The 16,196-nt window shown below is 38.9% G+C and overlaps 1 pseudogene across 1 annotated transcript; it reads right to left on the bottom strand.

The window, feature by feature from the left end:
- Window positions 1–1,081: 1,081 nt before the first annotated feature.
- LOC309819939 (ferritin light chain-like) lies at window positions 1,082–15,376 on the bottom strand (annotated as a pseudogene). The gene is made up of 2 exons: window positions 15,317–15,376; window positions 1,082–1,618 (listed from the first exon to the last, which is right to left on the bottom strand). The product of its transcript is annotated as a ferritin light chain-like (transcript).
- Window positions 15,377–16,196: the final 820 nt, after the last annotated feature.

The following is a 16,196-nucleotide window of genomic DNA, read 5'->3' as shown; positions in this document are numbered from 1 at the left end:
ACTTATTTCAGAGAAAATAATTATGTTGGCAAACCCCAAACTGTACATTGTAGACAGGTCCTAGGAAAAGAAGATTTAATTCATAGTGGACAAGAGGTTAGCTTCTGTTTTCAGCCATGTGCTATTTCAAGAATTAAACGTCATGAATAATACAGGATATAAGAGTAATAGTCTAAAGACGGAAAAGCACATTTTGATTAGGAAAGAGAATTTATGGCTTAAGTCTTTTTTTTTTTAAGGAAAACTGCCTTATTACTATGAGATAAGAAAATTGTTTCCTTCTTTTCTTCCTTGCTTCTTTTTCTTTTTTTTAACCTTTTTAATTTTGGATATTTGACCTCTAAGCTGAGATGACTGAAAATGCCTCCTCTGGGCATCAACCTTTTTGAAAGACTTTTTTTTCCCCCTCCCTAAGGGCTATTTGTCTCTTGGAGGCATTGCCTACATTACTCACCAAGAGGCAAGCATTTGTCCTTGCACTAAATGCTGACATCTCCTGATAAGAGGGAAGCTGCAAAGTAGAAGAATTGAAGGTCAATATGTTGAACTTATCCATGAAACAGAAACAGACTCACAGACATAGCACACAAACTTGTGGTTCCCGGGGGGAAGGGGGAGGTGGGGGAGTGATGGATTGGGAGTTTGGGATTAGCAGAGGTAACCTATTATATATATGATGGATAAACAACAAGGTCCTACTGTATAGTACAGGGAACTATATTCAATGTCCTGTAATTAACCATAATGGAAAAGAATATGAAAAATTATATATATGTATAACTGAATCACTTTGTTGTACAGCATAAACACAACATTGTATATCAACTATACTTCAGTAAAATAAATTTTTAAAAAAAGAAAAACATGAATATATATATACACACATATATATATATATATTTCTTTTTTTCCTCTTTATTCTGTTTGTGTTTCAAATAGGCTTTTTTTTTTTCCTTCTGCAAAAAGCGTTATTGTTTCCATCTGGTCCAAGGCTTGGGAGAGGGCTCCAGGGCGGTTACAAAGCTGCCTAGTAGCTGCAGAGCAGGGCTTCAGGCGGAAGCTCTGATGCCAGAGGGGCTCCTCAGAGGCGGCTGGACTTCAGAGACTCCTGTTTGTGCTCGAGGGTGAGCCTTTCAAAGAGATACTCGCCCAGCACAGCCTGCGGACCAGCCAGCCTGCGGTCAGGTGGTCAGGTGGTCGCCCATCTTCTTGATGAGTTTCACCTGCTCCTCCAGGAAGCGGCTCTCCAGGAAGTCACAGAGGTGGGAGTCTGCGCGGACGGAACCCAGGGCGCGCAGATCTGATAGTGCCTGGTGCAGGCTCTTCTCCCTAAGAATGGCGGCTTCCACAGCGTCCTGGGTTTTACCCCACTCATCTTGAGAAGGCTTCCGCGCATCCTGGAAGAGGGCGCGGCCACAGCACTGGTTTTGCATTTTCAAGAGACGCTGGGCGCCCTCACACTTCTCCTCAGCCAGTTGGCGAAAAATGTGGCCCACACTGTCCAGAGTCCCATTGTTGCTGTCGAAATAGAAGCTCAGAGAGAGGTAAGTGTCCCCAGATGCATGTTGAACAGGCGGTGGACGGCGGCCTCCACCTCGATGGAAGAATTCTGACAAACCTGGGAACTCGTGGTTGATCAGTGATAAGGAGCTAAGCTCAAAAAACGGTGTTGGCCTGTCCTGGAGGCTGGGGATAGCTGAGTGGCTGATTCCAAAGGTTGCGACAGGAAGAAAGGTTGGAGGGTGGTCGGGGGCTGGAGCAAGGAGCGTCCCTGGGTCTGTTCATTCCAAACACTGTTGAAGCAAAAGACAGAACTGCAGGACTGCCGAGCGCACTGCCTCAAATAGGCTTTGATATAAATGAACAAGAAGTCCAAGCGAGGACAAAACTTACCCTTCCCCCCACCAAAATAGCTGGCGATACTAGAATCTAGACCTGAGAAGGGATTCTTCCATTACTTTCTGAACATTCCAAGCCACTAGAGCAGTGGTTCTCAAAGTATGGTCACCTTGTAACCAAGCAGTACCCTATGGGGCCTTCCTAGGACAGACCCATCCCCCATATCCTCTGCTGTAGTTCCTCTCTGAAATACTCAGATAATAGTATCTCAGGCATATTTCTTGAGTTTTCAGATGCTAAAAACCACCACCCAATGGAAGAAATTAACTCCTTGATGATCATGAGCATGTAGCTCCCAGACCTTCTGGCACCTAAGGATGGATAATGTTACCTGCCCTGTGGCCTCAACATAACCAATCAGAGGATTGTGCACGAGCTGATCACATTCCCTGGGACGTCCCTCCCTCACCTGGCCTTTAAAAATGCTTTACTGAAATCCTTTGGAGATTTCAGGGTGTTTTGGAACACGAGCCACCCCTCTCCTTGCTCGATCCTGCAATAAACCTTTCTCTGCTCCAGACTCCAACCTTTAGTTTTGTTTGGCCTCACTGTGCTTCAGACACACGAACCTGCATTCGGTAACAACCTGACCAGTTTTACCAGCGTCCCCTGATAATGTGTCAAATATTCAAGTTTTAGGGCCCTGTCCCAGCCCTGTGGAATCAGCAACTCTGGTGGGGCTCAGTGATCTCTGTTATAACAGGCCCTCCAGATGATTTTTATTCACCTTAAAGTTTGAAAATATCTGCATTGTCAGCTGGCCAAAGCTTCCACCAGCAGGTGAAGGGGAGTGGTGCCTGGAAAAGATAGGGACCAGCCAAGGCAAGTACGGCAGCATTTGCCGTGGTAGTAATGGAGAATGCCTTTTCTCCACTGGTTGGCACAGACTAGGATCTGGGAGCAGTGGCAGGGTTATTTAGGGTGCTTTACATTTCAATGTAGAGGGACCGCTGTCCTGGTTTGCCAGGGACTTCCCCTGTGTGAGCACTTAAAATCTCATCCTGGCAAACCCCTTAGCCCTGGGTTTGAAAAACGTAGGGAATAACATGAAATTTAGGGGAAACATGATCTAGGTTTTGGGCAAGTCACAAGTGCTAATTAAAGCTAAGCAAGTATGGACAACATCTAGCGTTCTTTAGCCCTTTGCGGGGAGGTAAATCTGATTGGGTGGAAGGACTTATTGTTAAGAGATCTTTGTAGAAACATCCCCTTCTGCTTAGTCCGCTGGTTCTCAGTTCTGGCTAGACATTGGCATCGTCTGAGGAGATTTAAAATGATTTTATTGGTCTACGATGACCAACCGTCAGTGTGAGGGTTTTTAAAAAGTGCTTCAGATGATTCTAATGCACAACCATATTTAGGTGCCACTGCTTAAGCTTTTGAACCGCTGCTGCATATTTGCACCTCATCTTCCTATGAGAATATCCAACTGTAGTTGAGGTTTGTTTTTTTTTCTTTTTCTTTTTTTAACTGTCTTATTATAAGATTTACTGTCTTAAATAAGGTTGAATGTACAGAAAATCTTGCTAGTCCATCTGGTATAGCTGGATACTTAGAATAATATCATTAAGATATATACCATTTAAGTATTGTGACTGGCCTTATTTGAAATTAACATATGCATTGAATTAGTATGTTCTCTTTTGAAGTTGTTATGTTGGGGAGCTATACCTCTAATCTGCCATTGCTAAATATCTGGACACCTCTTGTTAGGAATTGCTTTTAGAAATCTTTAGGGATTAAAACCAAGATTGCTGTATTATTTGTACTGGAACCACAAAAACCTCACAGAGTTCCCCCGCTGTACCTTCTACCCCCATCTCTAACCCTTGGCAACTTGTAATCTGTTCTCCATCTCCACAGTTTTGTTATTTTAAGAATAATATGTAAACATAATCATGAATTACTTAATCTTCGGAGATCGGCTTTTCAAAATTTTTCCCTCGGCATCATTCCCTTGAAGTTCATTTCAATTTTTGCGTATATTAATAATTTGTTCCTTTTTGTTGCTCGGTAGTATTCTATCATAAGATTTTATCACAATTTGTTTCAACATTCATCCACTGAAAGACATTTGGGTAGTTGCCAGTTTTTGGCTATTATAAATAAAACTGCTATGAACATTTATGTGTAAGTTTCTGTGGGAACTTAATTAAGTTTTTGTTTCTTTTGGATAAATGCTCAAGAGTACAATTACTGCGTTGTAGGGTGAATCTACTTTTAGGATTAAAAGAGACTGTCAAGCTGTTGATCAGAGTGGCTAAACCATTTTATTTTCCCACCAGTGATGTGATATAATTTTTCTATGTACTCGCCAGCATTTGATGTTGTCCCTATACTTTAATTTTAGTTACTCTCTGACATCTCATTATGGTCTTAGTTTGCATTTCCCTAATGGCTAATGATGCTGAGCATCTTTTCACGTGCTCCTTTGCCATGTGTATATTCTCTTCCATGAAATGTCTGTTCCTGTCTTCTGCCTATTTTCTAGTTGGATTTTTTTAAGTTGTTTGGAGAGTTCTTTGTATATTATAGATACAAGTCATTTGTCTCATATGGGATTTTCAAATATGTTTTCCTACTGTGTAATTTGAGTTTTCATCCACTTAAAAGGATCTTCTATGAAGCATTTTTTGTTTGTTTGTTTTGTTTTGTTACGCGGGCCGCTCCGCGGCATGTGGGATCTTCCCGGAACTGGGCACGAACCCGTGTCCCCTGCATCGGCAGGCGGACTCTCAACCACTGCGCCACCAGGGAAGCCCTCTATGAAGCATTTTTAACTCATTTTGATGAGATCCAATTTATCAGTTTTTGCCTTTATTGATCATACTTTTGGTGTCAAGTCTAAGAATTATTCCCCTAGTTCTAGATGTCAAACATTTTCTCCTATTTTTTTTCTAAAAATGTCCTGCTTTTACATTTAAGATTATGATCCACTTTGATTTAATTTTTGTGTAAGGTGTGGAGGTTAAGGTTCATTTTTTGTTTGTTTGTTTTTGTCGAGGGATGTCCAACTGTTTCAGTACCATTTTTTGAAAAGTCTATTCTTCCTTGATAGCTTTTGCACTGCTGTCAAAAACACGTTATATGTATTTATGTCAGTCTATTTCTGGGTTCTCTATTCCATTCCATTGATCTATGTATCTACCCTCCATCATTACTGCAAAATCTTGAAATTGGGTAGATTAATTCCTCCCATTTTCATCTTCCTTTACAAGTTGTTTTAGCTCTTCTTCAGCCTCTTCTTACCATATAAATCTTAGAATAAGCTTGTCTATATCCACAAAAACCTTGAGGGCATTTTAAGAGTAATTGTGTTAAGCCTCTTAACTTGGGGAGAATTGACATCTTTATCATGTTGTGTTTTCTAATCCATGAACAAGGTATGTCTCCCTATTTGTTTGGGACTTAAAAATTTTTCTTCGTCAGCATTTTGTAATTTTCAGTCTAGAGGTCCTATAAATGTCTTATTGGGCTTATATTTAGGTATTTATTTAGGTCAGTTGTAAATGGCATCACATATTTTTATTTAAGCTTCTACACATTTGTTATTAATATATAATTTGATAAAATTGTGGTGATCTTGTACTCTAAATCATTTACAAACTAATATTATTTCTCAAGCTTTTTGTGGATTCCTTGGTATTTTCTCCATTTAGATTATCATCTCATCTTCAGATACAGACAGTTTTACTTTTCCTTATTCAGTATAATAGGATATATTACTATTCAACATTCAGTAGGATATGTTCCTTCCTATGCAACGTACTAGGAATAGTCCTTTTATCTTTTAAATAAACTTTTTAAAAATTTAACTTTTAAATTTATGTATTTATTTATTTTTGTTTTATTTTCTTACTAGAACCTCCAGTGATATATTTAATAAAAGTGGTGAGAGCAGATATCGGTGCCTTGTTTCTGATCTTACAGAGAAAGCATCCAGTCTTTCACAGTCAAATATAATGTCGGTATAGGTTGTTTGTAGATCATCTTTATGAGTTTCAGTATGTTCCTTTTCTATTCCTAGTTTGCTTGGAGTTTTTTTTCTTCCTTTTTTAAAATCATGAATGGGATTGGATTTTGTCAAATGCTTTCTCTGCATTAATGGATAGGATCACATGACTTTTCCCCCTTAATCTATTGGATATGGTGGATTACACTGTTTAATTTTCAAATATTTAACCAACTTTGCATAACTGGAATAAATCCCACTTGGTCATGGTATATTATTCTTTTCATATATTTCTGGATTTAATTTGCTAATATTTGGCTGAGGGTTTTTCAGCCAATTTCATAAAAAATATTGGTCTGTAGGTTTCTTCTTTCTATACTATCCCTGTCTGGTTTTGGTATCAAGGTAATACTGGCTTCATGAAATTAATTAGAAACTGTTCCCTCTACTTCTATTTCTTATCAAATCATGTAAAATTGGTGTTAATTCTTTAAGTCTTGGGTAAAAGTGAAACATCTAAGCCTGAATATTTCTTTTGGGAGTTTTTAAATGAAAAACCAGTGTTTCTAATGGTTACAGGAAAATTGAGATTATCTATTTCATCTTGGCTGAGTTTTGGTAGTTTTGGGTGTAGAAACATTGGCCCATTTCATCTACATTTTTGAATTTATAGTGTAGACTTGTTCATAGTAACTTGTCCCTCATTAACCTGCAGGATATGTCATGGTATCCCTGGTTGCATTTCTGATATCTGTGATTTGTGCCATCTCTCTGTTTATCTTTATCAGTCTTGCTAGATCTTTATTGGTTAGATTGTTTATTTCAAAGAAACAGCCTTTTGTTTCATTGATATTTTTTCCCCCCTATTTTCCTGTTTTCAGTTTCATGGATTTCTGTTTCATCTTTATTATTTCCTTCTTTCTGCTTGTTTAGTGTTTTTTCCTCTTCCTTTTTTACTATTTTAATATAGAAAATTAGATTATTGCTTTGAAATATTTTCTTTCCCAATTTAGTGCTATAAACTTCCCTTTCAGCATTGCTTTCACTTCATTCCGCAAACTTTGATCTGTTGTATCTCCATTTTCTTTTATTCTATGCATTTAAAAATTTTTCCTTGATGCTGTCTTTTTTACCCATGAGTTATTTGGAATTGTGATGTTTAGTTTTCATGTGATTGAAGATTTTCCTGTTGTCTTTCTCTTATTGATTTCTAGTCAGATTCCATTATGGCTAGAGAACATACTCTCTATGATTTTAATTCTTTTAAATCTGCTAATGTTTTTTTATCACCCAGTATATGGTATATGAGTGAATGTTCCATGGACACTTGAATATGTATTCTGCTCTTACTGAGTGTGTTCTTTAAATGTCAGTTATATCCTGTTGATTGATGATGTTTTCAGTTCTTCCATATCCTTGCTGATTTTTCTCTCTGGTAGTTGTATAAATTGCTGTGTTGAAGTCTCAAATAATAATTGTGGATTTAAAACTTTCTCCTTTTACCTTTTTCAGTGTTTGCTTCATGTATCTTGAAGTTCTGTTGTTTGGTGCACAATTTAGTATCACTAGGTCATCTAGGTGGATTATTCCTGTTATCCTTATGTAATGACCCGCTTTGCCCCTAATAATTTCCTTTGCTCTGAAGTCTACTTTATCTGATATTAATATAGCCATTCCTGCTTTTTCTGATTAATGTTCACATGATATATCATTTTCATCCTTTTACTTTGAACTACCTATATCATGATGTTTAAAGTAAGCTTCTTATAGACAGTATATAGTTGGATCATGCTTGCGATTTTTTAATCTACTCTTCCAATCTCTGTCTTTGACTTTGTTATTTAGATCATTTACTGTTAATGTAATTATTGCCATGTCAATGATTTGGTCTACCATGTTATTTTTTGTTTTGTCTTTTACCTTAGTTTCTCAATCCTGTGTTTCCCTTATTTTTCCTTCTTGTGGGTTACTTAAACATTTTTTAATAAGTCCATTTTAATTTAATTCATTTATAATCATTTGTGTATACTGTTTGTATAGTTTTCTTAGTGGTTGCTTTTGGCATTACAGTATACATATGTAATTTATCATAGCCTACTGGAATCAGTGTTTTATTACTTCAAGTGAAGTTTCAAAATTTTACTTCCATTTAGGTCTCTTAATATTCCCCAGTTTTAAAGTATGATTTTCTGTAGTATTTCCTTTCTCTACATTGAGAACCCCATCAGATGGCGTCATCATTTTTGCTTTGACCATCATATAGAATTTAAGAAACTCATGAGGCTAATGATAGTCTCTTATATTTACCCCATTTGTTTTCACCCATTCCATTGTTCCCCTTTTCTTTCTGAAGTTCCCAGTCTTCTGTTATTGTTTATGTTTTCATAACAGTAGGTGATATCTTGGATTTCCAGTGCAACTGGATATGAGTTTCAGGAAACACTGAGCCTGGCTCACTTAATGCTACTGAGTTGGAGGGTTTGTATATGTTGGGCCTGTTGGCACAGCAGATGCTAGCAGATTAGACTAATGTTGATGGGACTAGTGCCACAGGAGGATGGGTTCCCATTCAGGCTATGCTGCTGCTACAGTAGATCAAGTCCCCCTCTACCCCAAGTGTGGGGCAGTGACCTGCTGCTGTCACTGCTTTGTATTAGGCTCCTTTTGCCTCAGGTGTGTGGTGGGATCCCTTGGAAGCTGCTGCTGCTGCTGCTGTCAATCACAAGGTTAAATTCATTTCAGAAATACTTAAGTGTAAATATATAGCCTGGCTCTTGTAGGACCTCTGTATTTTTTTTTATTGCTTTCATACAAATTATCCCAAATTTAGTGACTCAAAGCAACGTAAATTTATTACCTTACAAGTCTGACATTGGTCTCAATTGAGTAAAGTAAAAGTGTTGGCAGGATCGACAGATGAATGGATAAAGATGTGGCACATATATACAATGGAATATTACTCAGCCATAAAAAGAAATGAAATTGAGTTATTTGTAGTGAGGTGGATTGACCTAGAGACTGTCATACAGAGTGAAGTAAGTCAGAAAGAGAGAAACAAATACCATATGCCAACACATATATATGGAATCTAAAAAAAAAAGAAAAAATGGTTATGAAGAACCTAGGGGCAGGGCAAGAATAAAGACGCAGCCATAGAGAGTGGACTTGAGGACACAGGGACGGGGAAGGGTAATCTGGGATGAAGTGAGAGAGTGGCATGGACATGTATACACTACCAAAGGTAAAACCGATAGCTAGTGGGAAGCAGCCACAAAGCACAGGGAGATCAGCTCTGTGCTTTGTGTCCACCTAGATGTGTGGGATAGGGAAGGGAGGGTGGGAGGGAGATGCAAGAGGGAGGAGATATGGGGATATATGTATATGTATAGCTGATTCACTTTGTTATGAAGCAGAAACTAACACACCATTGTAAAGCAATTATACTCCAATAAAGATGGTTAAAAAAGAAAAAAAAGTGTTGGCAGAGCTACATTCTTTTCTGGAGGCTCTTAGGGGTGTTTCTGTTCCCTGGACTTTATCCGCTTCCAGCGGTCACTTGTAGTCCTTGACTCAGAGTCCCCTTTCTCCACCTACAAAACCCAAAATGTTGCATCTCTCTGATTCTGCTTCTATTAGGACATCTCTCTCTTTCTCTTTCTACAGTTGGGAATGGTTTTCTGCTTTTAAGGACTCATGCAATTAGATTTGTTCCATGAGGTAATCCAGGATAATCTTTCTATCTCAAGGCCTATAACTTCAGTCATATCTGCAACGTCCTCTTTACCATGTAAGGTAACATATTATTGGGTTCTAGGGATTAGGGTGAGGGCATTTTTAGGAGCCATTATGCTGCCTACCACACCCTTAACAAGTGACCTTGAGAAAATTACTGAGACTTTAAAGCCTTACTTTCCTCAAACATAAAATGGAAAGAAAGATAACTAGTTAATATCATGAAAGTGAAACAGTATATATGAAATTAACTAATTCAAAAAATAAGATTTCTTCTTTTTCTTTATGATTTGCATGATTCTCAGAGTTCAGTTACTTGAAGAGTTCCTTTTTCTTAAACAGAACTAAGGAATTTCAGGGTTCAGGTGCTGTAAGATTGTCTGAATTATCTGAGTAACAATTAGCTAAGCACAGGTGTAAAGCATTTGATTTACTCCCTGGTGTCCTTTATCTTCTCATCCCACTAAATCCATATGCCTTGTCTAGCTCCAGCCAGTAGAGTCAGAGCTTGTTTTACTGTTTAACTAAAGTTCAATTTAAATTTGCTCTACATCTCCAGATTCTCAGCCCTGGTTGCATATTATAATCACCTGGGGAGATTTCAAGACCTACTTGATGCCAGAGTTTTACCTATCATGGGTATTTGAGGAGGGACCTGGAATGAAATGCTCTAGCTTATGGTTTGGGGAGCCAAATCATAGTCTACACTGAGCCAAATCATTTGCGAGATCACCTCTAAAAAGCAATTTATCTGTGGTGACTAATGCTCTTCCTTTGTCAGTATGCTTGTCCCTCTTTGGGGGAAAAGAAGAAGGGGAAAAAAAACCCAGCGGTTGGGCTCCCTGAATTATAACCTGATGCTGTGGAATTAGTGTTGGCTCAGAGCGCACATCTTCGGATACCCATTCTCTCTCCTGCTTCCTTGCATGAGCTTATATCCTTGGGCAGTTTTTCATCCACCACCCTCTTTTGCTTCTAATCTTAGCAAGTAAAGTCTCCCCTTAATGAAAAAGCATTTCATGAGACTTACTGGGAGCATAGGTCTGTTCCAGACCTATCCTATGTTAGCTAAAGCAGATATAAGTGATGTATTTTTGGCATTCATCCTTGTGGGTTGGAGAGAGAAGACAGAATTGTATCCTTTAGGTGTCATCTGACTGGGCAAATGGGCTCATTCCCTCTACTGCCTACCATGTAAAATACTGAGGGTGTTACCTCTAGAAGGTATCTTCTAGGTATCAAAATAGCTCAGATAAGTCATATTTCTCAGTAACAGGTGACAAAACTATGGCTTAGGTGGTGAATTTTCCATGTCAATTTGTCTGGGCCACCATGCCCAGTTATTTGGTCAAATATTATTCTGGATATTTCTGTGATGGTGTTTTTGTGTTTTTTTTTAATTTTTATGTTTTATTTATTTATATTTTTGGCTGCATTGGGTCTTCGTTGCTGCACGTGGGCTTCCTCTATTTTCAGGAAGCGGGGGCTACTCTTTGTTGTGGTGTGCGGGCTTCTCATTGCGGTGGCTTCTCTTGTTGCAGAGCATGGGAGCTAGGTGCACGGGCTCAGTAGCTGTGGTGCATGGGCTTAGCTGCTCCATGGCATGTGAGATCTTCCCAGACCAGGGCTCAAACCCGTGTCCCCTGCATTGGCAGGCGGATTCTTAACCACTGTGCCACCAGCGTAGTCCCTGTGATGGTGTTTTTGGATGAAATTCATAATTAAATTTGTGGTGGACTTTGAGTAAAGCAGATTATCCTCCATAATATGCATGGGCCTCATCCAATCAGGTGAAGCTCTTAATAAAACAAAGACTGACCTCCCTGTCGCAAAAAGGAATTCTGCCAGAAGACTTACAGAAATTGAACTGCAACTCTTCCAAGAGTCTCTAGAAGCCTAACCTGCAGATTTTGAATTTACCAAGCCTCTATTATTGTGTGAACCAATTGTTTAAAATCTCTCTCTCTTTCTCTATCTTTATATAGATATGGATATAGATCTAGGCATCAATATCGATATCTAGATCTATATCTGCCAGTATATATGGGCACATTGTATACACATGCTGTTGGTTCTGTTTTTCTGGAGAACCTTGACTAATACAGTGGCCCATATAAATAAAAGGACGAACCCAAGTTCACCCAGGTAGAAAGTAGTACAATGAGAACTGGAACTTAAGGCCTCATGACTCATTCAGCTGTGAACACTGACCCAGAACTGGCGTCCGCACACTCTGGCCCACTGATCAGATCTCGCTTGACTCCTGGTTTTGTACCTAACGTTTGGCTTGAACACAGCCGCATCCATTCATTAACGTATTGTGCATGGCTCTTTCTGTGCTACAGCAGCAGATGGGCAGTTGCAATGGAGACGTATGGTACAGAAAATCCAAAATATTTACTATCTGACCCTTTACAAAAAAGATCTGCTGACCCCTGCTCTACGATGCCATCTGATTTCTGATAGCACCGAGGAGAATAATTCATGCACATTGGGATAGATTGTTAATCTCATGTCCTCCTTAGGTCAAAGATCTCTTAAATGCTCACCCTTGCAATAGCCAGCTTGGGGAGCACTGTCTGAGGATGCAGAAATATTTCTTGCCAGGTCTTTCCAATCCACACTGCTCCCTGACTATGGTTCTTAAAACCTATTTTTTTGGTAAATTTTTATTGGAGTATAGTTGATTTACAGTGTTGTGTTAGTTTCAGGTGTACAGCAAAGTGAATCAGTTATACATATACACATATCCACTTTTTTTTTTTCTTTTTTCAGTGCGCAGGCCTCTCATTGTTGTGGCCTCTCCCGTTGTGGAGCACAGGCTCCAGACGCGCAGGCTCAGCGGCCATGGCTCACGGTCCCAGCCGCTCCGCGGCATGTGGGATCTTCGCGGACAGGGGCACGAACCCGTATCCCCTGCATCGGCAGGCAGACTCTCAACCACTGTGCCACCAGGGAAGCCCCACTTTTCCAAATAGCCCATTACAGAGTACTGAATGGAGTTCCCTGTGCTAATAAGAAGAGCAGGTTCTTATTAGTTATCCATTTTATGTATAGTAGTGTGTATATTTCAGTCCCAATCTCCCAATTTAGCCTCCCCGCCACAATCCCCTGGTAACCCTAAGTTTGTTTTCTACGTCCGTGCCTCTGCTTCTAAAACCTGTCTATTTTAACCAACTACCACTCATTGCTTACTGCCTCTGGCTTCATGTACTTGATAATAAATCTACTTCTTGTTCTATCCTGGATGACATGTTCCAAGGACTGAGATAATATCTTATTCTACATAATTTGTCCTTGATATTGTCTATCTTGGGGTGTTCATCTATGTCCCAAAGAAGACAGTCACTCTGTCTTCTAGTACTACTACTAATACCACATTTTATGGCATGAATTTGACCCAATGCACTGAACTATCCCTTTAGAAGCTGTATGCAACCTGTCACTGGGTTTTAGCACAGGGGTAGGACTCAGATGAGTGATCATATTTAAACAAATCTACTTGACCAGAAACTTTTTGTCTCACCATTTATTACACAAGTAACTTCTGTCTTTGCATCTATGATGTAAATATTTTTAATTTCCTAAATTATCTGAAAAATTATTTAGAGCTTCCGTTTCAGTAGGCATTGGAATTGCTGTGTTATGACTATTTCATTATTTTATTTCCAAATTTTAAATTAAGCTTCAAGCTTTGGCCAAGAGTAGACAGGAAAGGGCTTCAAAGAAATGAAGAGTGGGAAAGACTTCTGATGCAAGGGAGACTTAATAAAGATTTGATTTTGAATCAATAATTTATAATAAAGGTTTGAGTTTGAATCAATCATTTATGTCATTGCAAAATAGCTCCCTGGTAAAATTCCATTCTTTGGTAATCATTAAGTACAGAAATTAACAATCAAAATATGCAGTGATCTTCTTCATTTTCTAAAAACAAACCTATATCTAGATGAGAGGAGAATTCATCTCATAACTCAGGCTCTGGACTTACGACTCCAAGTCCTGTCTTCTTTCAACCGTACCTGCTAAGTTTCTGTCTGACTTCTTGAGCATGAGGTAATGGCATCAGCTTTCATCCCCTTCCTCAGTATATAGCTTGGTGAGTATGAGTAAGGGATCTAAAACTTGAGAACTTGGGTTCAAATCTTGACTCTAAAATTTACTTGTTGAGTACTTTTGAGCATGTTATCTGTTTTTGCCTCAGTTTTCTCATCTATAAAATAAAGATAACATTACTTCTCTCAGGGAGTTGCTATGAGGGTTAAAGAGAAAATTCATACAATGCAAGAATTTATCAGTTCTTGGAACACAATAAATACCGAAAAATAATGTTAGCCATTATCAAGGCCCCCTCATTTTATGGATAATATAGATTATTTATATAGGTCTAATATTTACATATACATAAACATTTTGTACCTATGTGTGTGTATACGTTCTTCTTAGAAATTGAGCAGTCAACATTCACATCTAAAAATCTGTGCTCTGTGAAATGTAGAGCTCCTGTGTACAGACACAGTGCTATAGTTATCTATTGCTACATAATAAAGAAGTCCAAACTTAGTGGTGAAATAAACAAAAATTTTAATATGTGCCCAGATTCTGTGGGTCAGCAATTCAAACAGTACACAGAGGAGATGGCTTGTCTCTACTCCATGACTGATGTCTGGAACCTCGGCTCATGAGGATTCAGATGGCTGGGGCTGGAATCATCTAGATAATTTTAATTCACACGTCTGGCCCTTGAAGACTGGGCCCAACAAGGACTGTTGACTGGAGTGCCTATAGATGGCTGCCCATGTGGCTTGGACTTCTCATAACGTGGTAGTTAGGATTCAAGATAGAGTATCCCAAGAGAATGAGTGTCCAGGGTTGAAGCATTCCACGAGAATCATGCAAAAGCTGCATGACCTTTTATGACCTAGTCTTAGATGTTACATAGCATCATGTTCATTATATACTATTGCAGGCGTTGGAGACCTTTTTCCATAAAGTGTCAGACAGTCAATATTTTAGGCTTTACAAGCCATACAGTCTCTTTTGCAACTACTTAGCTCTGCTGCTGTGATGTGAAAACAGACACAAACAATACATATACTAAGGAACATGGCTGTGTTCCAATAAAGCTTCATTTATAAAAGCTGGTAGAGGCCTAGACTTGGCCCACCAGCCATAATTTACTGACCCCTGCTCTATTGTTTGAAGCCATGGAAAGCCTGCCCAAATTCAAGGGAAAATGCTCACATCTGGATGCGAAGAATGGCAATGAATCTGAGACCCTGTATTAAAACCACTACATATGGGATATTTATAAGAGGATCTGTCTGCATACCTTGTTGCTCCCATGTATGGTGGATATGAGGTATTGGGACATCTTACATCTCTGTAAGCCTGGGTCAGGGTCAAAGCTGGAATCTGAACTCAATGACCTTGATTTCTGGAATAACTGGTAACTCTAATTATGATTTGCTTACACTCCTTACCCCAATAAATATACCACAAAAGATAGATTTCAAGTAAACAATTGCTTTATGGCAGATTTTTATTAAGTCTCCATTGACTGAATTATTCCATTTTGGTTGGAAAGCATGAGTTTTTTTCTTTCCTAAAGAGATCTGCAACTTTTCAGATGTGGCATTTCATTCTACTGAGAGGATGATGTAGGTTTTTATAAATGGAAAAAGCAGGGCAGGCTGAGTTCACTCAGATCGTACTAATGCTTACAGGAATTACCGAAACTGGAACACAGGCTTCCAGGTTTTCCTGTCCTGTGCTCTTTCCTGTAGGTGCCATTGTCTGCTGGGTCTGGCAGTAATAATTTCTGACCTTTACCTCTCTACGCTATTGTGAAGTGGTTTTGGGCTTTGTTAACTTTCTTATGAGTGTGTACTAAATTGTGTCCATAAAGTAGGCTGAATTCCTCAGGGAAGGATGATAGCTGTTACTGTGTTATTACTGCAAATGTTGTGTTGGTTACCTTTTTTTCTTTTCTTTTCTCCAGTTGTATCCTGAACTTAAAAGTTATATTATCCGAAATGAAAGATGTGCATCTGGTAGAAAAGACTAATTTAAGGGATGAAAATTCCTGATGATTGCTTCAGTCAACCCTTAATACACACTGAGCTTCATTAGTAAATAGACAACTCTCAGACCATTCCCTTGGAAGAGGTCGCATAATCAGGCTTTGTGTTGATTTCGCATTCTGTTCGGTAGAGACAGACAAATTAGAATAATTAGCTGGTACAGGAAAGCACAGAGAACTTTCTTCTGTTTTTGTGATGCATCCTGTAATAAGGGTTGAAAATGAGACTGGAGGTAAGAACGTGAAACTCAAAAGAGCAAAGGAGAGAGGATATTGTTTCTTTGAAAATATTCTTTCAGTGTTGGCCCAGAAGAATATGAAGCTGAGGAAATTTTTTTTATGATGATTTTTGTGTTAATGATGTGAGTGTGGAATTAGTAAGAATCAGAAAGCAAGCATCCTTTTCCACCACGGACTTGGGAGCAAATGAAACCATAAATACTCCCCGCTCTTGGAAACCCTTTTGGAGCAGTAATCAGAGAAGGGTAAAGGCAGAGCCTCAGGGCAGAGGTGTTCAGAGCAAAGGGATAG

Source organism: Grampus griseus (genome assembly GCF_964374135.1).
Source record: "Grampus griseus genome assembly, chromosome: 3".
Lineage (NCBI taxonomy): Eukaryota > Metazoa > Chordata > Mammalia > Artiodactyla > Delphinidae > Grampus > Grampus griseus.
The sequence above is the reverse complement of the archived record's forward strand: the minus strand, read 5'-3'. Positions and strand labels throughout refer to the sequence as shown.